Raw genomic sequence first — 7,399 nt, 5'->3', positions numbered from 1 at the left:
GGGCACAGGCTCCGGACGCGCAGGCTCAGCGGCCATGGCTCACGGGCCCAGCCGCTCCGCGGCATGTGGGATCTTCCCGGACCGGGGCACGAACCCGTGTCCCCTGCATCGGCAGGCGGATTCTCAACCACTGCGCCACCAGGGAAGCCCCCCCTCCTCTTTTTGATAGGAACTTTTAAGGGTCTAAGCAAAATGAAGCTCAAGTCCTCCCAAGCCTCAAGAATACCCACCACCTGGTGGTCAGGTGCCCAGGACCCGGGGACGATGGTCATAGTTTGGGTTTCCCCAGTAGCAGAACTGAGACAAGTATTCAAGGGCAAGAGGTTTATTTAGAAGGTGAAGAAAACACATGTAGGGAAGTAGGGAAGTGATCCAGGTAGGAGAGTAGGGAAGTAATCCAGGGGAGTAAGAAAGCAGCCAGTAAGGGGGGCTTTATCAAGCCAGTTACCACAGTGGGAGACCAGAGGTTAAGCTGCTAGGGAGGTTCCACACCCCAGAGACCAGGGGACTGGGTTATTTATAACATCAACCCCTTCAGCCATTGATTTGAGGGCAGCTCTCAAGGGGCATTTCTAACCTGCAGCATGGGTGGCAAAGTAAGTTTCTGTGGCCAAAAAATTCCCACATTTCAAATAAATGCAGGGCTGGCCTTGGAGGTCAGCAGGCACGTGCTCAAGTGTTAATGCAGTGGGGTTTTGGTGGGGGCAACAACATCTGCTGCGTGGACCGCAGCCCCATGGCCTCAGCTAGGGTCCATGGCAGTGCAGTGTCCAGTGGCTGTGCACCCAACTCTCAGAACAAAGCTCAACCCTCTTGAGGCTTCCACCACCCTACAGTAGAGCCAGGGAAGCTGAGGCATCGACCTGAACTCATTCCTGGCACTGTGGTGCTATAAACTCCTCCCTTTAAAGGACACCCCTACCTGTCCTTGCTGGGCTCCATTACATCCTGGAGCCCCAAGGATTCTCCCCAGGTTCTGCCTTTACTGTCCATCATTAATACTTGTATTGCTTCAGCCAGAGTTTTCTGGCTGTCCATTACATGCCAGGGACTGTGCCAGGCTTTGGAGACACAATGGAGAACGTGATAGACACACTCCTACCTTCACAGACTCATATTCTAGTGAAGGAGAAAATTAGGACTCACTCACTTAAAAGTCACAACTTCAACGATCCACAGCACACTAACAATCCATGACATGAGGCAGTTCGCACCTCTGCTGAGGCATGCACAAGAACCCCTCCTGCAAGTCACTTACCTACGGAGCCAGGCTGACCACCTACTGTCTGTGTGCTTTTCAACATGACTCCGAAGGTACTTGATCATTCTTATGAAATGATAAAACAATTTCTTCATGAAAAATCGCTCTTGACAGAAAGCCAGCTGCCAGGGCTGGTGATGGATCTAACGTATCTCCTCTATGCCTCCCAATCAATCTTTGCCCTTGTGGCGAAACAATATTATGTTTCTGTTTGGAAACATGGGGGTGGGGTGGGTTCCAGCTTCAACATGTGTAACTGAGCTCAAAATCTTTGCTTATCCCATTTCTCTCCTTAAATATCACTGAAATGGGATATGCAAGCTATATGACTATGGAAAACAAGGACAGGTACCTTCTATCCATCGGTGAATGAGTAATGCTGAGGAATTTCTGGGACTGTTTTAAAGGAAAAGCCAATCAGGGCTGAACACTTAACACAGGCAAATGAAGGGACACTGAGGGAAAAATAAAAATTAACAATCTCAGGTGCAGAGCAAAAAGGGCAGGGATGGCGGACAAGGAACAGAGTCAGTGGGGGCAAAGTACAGGGCACCAGAAATCACACCTCATGGAGCCGCAACTTGAGGTGGAGGAGAGCACGGTTTGGCCACAGGCTCCACGTGGCTCTGAGAGCTCACAGAGCAGGATGGAAAATTTGCTGGTGAAAACTTCCATGACAGGTGGTAGTACTGGGGGCACAGGGAAGCAGGAGGCCCCTCCCAGGTAACCAGGCTGCCACAGCAAACATCGGCCCCCACCTCCTCCAACGAGAGCGCCACAACACAGCAAAACCCCTTAATACGTTCTGTAATCCAAACAGAGGCAAAATCCCCTCCCTACATCCTGTTAATCACTTCAGCACTGTCCTGACGCAGACACCACTAGGAGAATAGCATAGGCTGGAGGAGGCATACACCAGAAGGCAGTAAGGTTTAGGGGTGCGACGTGACAATTACATATTATTATTTACCAAATATTCACTCTTCCACACCATAATGCCCCCTCCAAGGAAGGAGCATAAATCCAAACTCCCTGATGTTGGTCTTGGTCACGTGACTTGCTCCGGTCAATGAAATATGAGTAGATGTGGCCCATGCCACCTTTGACCAGAGAACTCTTGGGCTCCCACCTTCTCCTGTGAGAAGAAGAGGTCTTAAATAGGGCTGATATTTCAGCCTGGGTGCCATAAAGGGAGACTTGTGGCATAGGCCCAAAGTCCAGAATGAGGAGCAAACTTAAACCTGATACACGGACTGGGGCAGGGCAGAAACTGATCCACAGATCCATGAGCAAAACGTAAATAGTTGATGTTTTATTTAAGTCACTAAGGTCTCAAAGGCGGTTGTCACCATGGCCAAAAGTTGACTAATAAACATGACCGTATAATTTATTGTCCAAGACTAAGATACTTTGAAGAGGGAAAAAAGGCGATATCAACAATCACATCAACAAGAGACTTTACCCAGGATTGTCCAGGACTATGGGCACCCTGCATTTAGAATCCCACCTGAGCTGTGAACTCATCAGCTTGGTACAACATGGCCTCTCAGGATTTACTTGGTGTTGGCAACATGCTAAATAAGGGAAATCCTGGGCCCACTTCTGCTAGTAACCATAGGGCCCTGACCCAGCTCAAGAACGATTCCAGCTTGTTAGCTGACTCCCAGCTCACACACCCAAAACACACCTTGCCCCCAAGTCCAGTCATGGGGGATCCATGAGAGCAGGGTCTGGTCTGAGCAGGCATTCAGTGTCCATCTGGTGCAGCCCACCAGAGGGCCCTGTGGCCACTTCTGTGTTTACTGTGAGTTAAGGCTGTGGCCTGTAAACTCCAGGAGCCGCTAGTCACATTCATAGTCATGATAAATGTTTGCACATATAGTTACTACAGAAAATGTCTGGCAAGTAGCAAGAAGGCCTTTTCCTCATTCACACAAAGGGGCCAGGTAGGTGAGCAGGGGGCCAGGGAGCACCTGCCAGGAGAAACCAACAGTGACCCACACAGCCACACCAACCACTAAGTGTAATCGATGGAACTTCTGCTTGCAAGCAGCTCAGGGTGCCCTCTACAAACTCTATTTGTACTTTTCTCTTTTTTCAGAAAGAAGTACTAGAAAGCGGCTTCAGAGTCACTAAGGTCACACATACCACCCACCTCAGACCCACAGCCTCAGGAAAGGGAGTGGGAGAATCCACTGAGAATCACAAAATAGCTTTATTTAGAAAAGGAGTTCTTGCTTAAGTTAGGTGGTTGGTACATGGCCAATTGTTTTATTACTGATCTTTAAACTACATGTATTCTATACATATATATATATGTGTGTATATTCTTTGGCATTTATGTATATTTTACAATAAAAATTGAAAAAAAACCAGCACATAGCGACATCAAAAAGTTATTATTCTAAAGATATTTTTCTGAAGAATAGAAAAGCGTAATTGGTCCTTCTGTCAAAGAGGCAAGAGAATAACCAGCTGGTGATTCGGGGATGAAAGGAGGCAAATGGTAACCGAGTTGTGATCCAGATCCCTAGAGGGGTTGCTGGTTGGGGGTGACAGTGCATGAAAGCGTACCCAGAGCTGCCATGGAGAACATCCCTCCAGGGAAGATGCGGAGTGGGGGTGCCTGATCATCAGAACCCTTTTCTGCTGGCTACTAGCCCTCACCACAGGACATGATATACTGCAGCACTATCCCTGGACACCAGGCACAAGACACCATGACACCCCTAGACCCAGCAGACACCCAGCTGGACACCTATGATTCCAAGGGATCCCTGCAAGCCTGAAGACTTGTTCTGGAATGACAAATATTACTGCCCAAGGAGCACAAAGCTTGAGCACCTACACTGCATATGGACAGAGGAACAGTAGTTGCCCTGCTGAACTGTGAAGCAACAGGAGGAGTATATACACTGATGACAATAACAACAAAATCATAGGACAAATGGGCCAAATCAGCAACTTGAAAGAGGTTAACCAATCAAGCTGAGTCATCAGAATAAATGGCACTTGACATAAAATAATGTGAGAGGCAAATTAATTCCTATACTCAGTGATATGTTTAAAATAGTGGCTAAGAGGGAGAAGCATGGTTGCAGCGGTACCCAGAATCCGACATGCCTGAGATCTCATCTGGTCTAACTAAGAAAAGGAGACTGTAGCCCTAGAATTCCACAGCCAGCCACATTATCACAAGAAGAAAGGAACGGCATTTTCAGCCATCAGTGACTCAGAAAATATACCATTCACCTACCCTTTCCAGCAATACAAGCTATGGAAATTCTCCAAATAAATAAAAATTTATGTCAGAATAGAGAACCCAAGAAGGGAAGGGCTTTCTAGATAAGATACATACTTACATACTATGTATCACAAGAATTAGTGATAAGCAAAGAAGATAGTATAAAGTGTATTAAATCTGAATAATTGCTGGTTTTGAGGTTATGACGTTTAATGGAACTGTTAAGGAAAACACACTTTAAAGAGCAAAGGAATGGTAACTATACACATAAATTCCAACAATTTCTACAAAACGTGGGAGATGGAAAAAAGGAAGGAAGTAAAAACAAATTAAATGGCCTACATTGTTAGCAGGGAGAGATGACAGATACTTCATCTCGATGTTGATAAGGAAATATAGTGCAAATATGTATATAAAATTCCAACAATTTCTACAAAACGTGGGAGATGGAAAAAGGAAGGAAGTAAAAACAAATTAAATGGCCTACATTGTTAGCAGGGAGAGATGACAGATACTTCATCTCGATGTTGATAAGGAAATATAGTGCAAATATGTATATAAAATATTTAAGGGAGACTGTGATTCATAATGGTGCATATGCATATATATTTATGCATATATATCCTCTCTTTCCTGACACCCTGACCCCATTAAATAATATGAAACAAATAAAAAGTATAAACAATCACAAAGAAAATAGCATGGGATGATCAGCAAACAAGGTTTTAAATTTTTTTTTTCTGAAAGACAGTATGTGGATGGAGCTGTGGGAGAGGATGCCACAGGCCACCCCCCCCCAAAAAATGCAGAGGGAGATACACATGAGGGGCAGGCAACCTGGCTCACTAAACTCATACAGGCTCAGGGCACAGACATTTCCAATGTCGTGGCAGCTAAGACTAAGATGTTGAGCTGAAAACGAGGGCAGTGACTGAAAATCTTCACCAAATACTGTCCAGTCTGGCTAGGGAGAAACCAAGGCAACTAGTATAAGAACTAGTGCCCAAGAGTAGAATCCTCCATATTCTTGAAAAAAAAATGGAATCCCTTATAATCCCCTTTAAGTAAACACTCCCTCATAGATACATAGCCTTATGGTCAGCTTTCCTACCGCCTCATTATTAAATATGACTAAATTGCAAAGAATCACCAGCCATATAGAGAAATCTTACAGCAACATTAACATATAGAAGCAAAAAAAAAATGTTCCCAGAGGAAACAGAGAGAACTCAGGAAGGAAACAGGAACTTTTAAAACATTTCATTCACAGGAAATTTCCACAATGTATTTCCATAAAATAAGGGTGGACTACTAGTAAATGAAATGGAGAATAAAATAAGACAAGCTTCGTAGGGACAAAATAGCATGATTGCTAAAACAAATAAAAAATTCAAAAGAGGGTAAAGTCAGGGAACATGTACCTGAATATGAACCAAAGATTCAGGAAACTAAGGTAAAACAATTATGAGCTATACAATATGTACCAGGAAGTCTGATATCTAAGTTTTCCAGAAGGTTAGGACACAGAAAGTGAAGGTAAAAGTCATCAATTAAAAAAAAATTCCCTAGAATTGAAGGACAAATTGATAGGGGTTCACCAAGCACCTATAGTAAAATAACCCTACCTTAGGTCCATAATTGTGAAATTTCCAAACATAAAAATCAGAGAAAAATCACAAAAGTTTAAGAGACCCAAAATAATATGAACTCAAAGACATTGGAACCATACCGGCATTGGACTTAAAAAATAGATAATGGAACAATGCTTGCAAACTTCTGAGGAAAAATTACGATCAAGTTAGAATTCTATACCCAAACACACTATCAATCAAGTGTGAGGGCCAAAAAAGTCACTTTCAGACTTACAAGAAGTCAGAAAGATTACTCTCCAGGCACCTATCATAGGAAGTTACTTGAGGATGAATGTGTGAGATTAAAACGAGGTAGAACACTCCCTCTTGCGAGAGCACTGGAATCACAAATAGCTGCTGCACAATCATTGACAGGAAGACACTGGAACTCACCAAAAAAGATACCCCATATCCAAAGACAAAGGAGAAGCCACAATGAGACAGTAGGAGGGACGCAATCACGTTAAAATCATATCCCATAACTGCTGGATGGGTGACTCACAAACTGGAGAACACTTATACCACAGAAGTTCACCCACTGGAGTGAAGGTTCTGAGCCCCACGTCAGGCTTCCCAACCTGGGGGTCCAGCAACGGGAGGAGGAATTCCTAGAGAATCAGACTTTGAAGACTAGTGGGATTTGACTGCAGGACTTCGACAGGACTGGGGTAAAAAGAGACTCCACTCTTGGAGGGCACACACAAAGTAGTGTACGCATCGGGACCCAGGGGAAGGAGCAGTGATCCCATAGGAGACTGAACCAGACCTACCTGCTAGTGTTGGAGGGTCTCCTACAGAGGTGGGGGGTGGCTGTGGCTCACCGTGGGGACAAGGACACTGGAAGCAGAAGTTCTGGGAAGTACTCTTGGTGTGAGCCCTCCCAGAGTCTGCCATTAGCCCCACCAAAGAGCCAAAGAGCCCAGGAAGGCTCCAGTGTTGGGTCACCTTAGGCCAAACAACCAACAGGGAGGGAACCCAGCCTCACCCATTAGCAGACAAGCAGATTAAAGTTTTACTGAGCTCTGCCCAGCACATCAACGCCCAGCTCTACCCAACACCAGTACTTCCCATCAGGAAGCTTGCAAAAGCCTCTTAGATAGTCTCATCCACCACAGGATAGACAGCAGAAACAAGAAGAACTACAATTCTGCAGCCTGTGGAATGAAAATCACATTCCGAGAAAGACAGACAAAATGAAAAGGCAGAGGACTATGTACCAGATGAAGGAACAAGATAAAACCCCAGAAAAAAACTAAATGAAGT

The 7,399-nt window shown here is 44.9% G+C and overlaps 1 protein-coding gene across 2 annotated transcripts in view; it reads right to left on the bottom strand.

The window, feature by feature from the left end:
- Positions 1-7,399, bottom strand: part of SYT9 (synaptotagmin 9) — a 196,336-nt gene that overhangs the window by 137,933 nt on the left and 51,004 nt on the right. The window lies entirely within an intron of this gene.

This window comes from Physeter macrocephalus, chromosome 16 (assembly GCF_002837175.3).
Source record: "Physeter macrocephalus isolate SW-GA chromosome 16, ASM283717v5, whole genome shotgun sequence".
Taxonomy (NCBI): Eukaryota; Metazoa; Chordata; class Mammalia; order Artiodactyla; family Physeteridae; genus Physeter; species Physeter macrocephalus.
The sequence above is the reverse complement of the archived record's forward strand: the minus strand, read 5'-3'. Positions and strand labels throughout refer to the sequence as shown.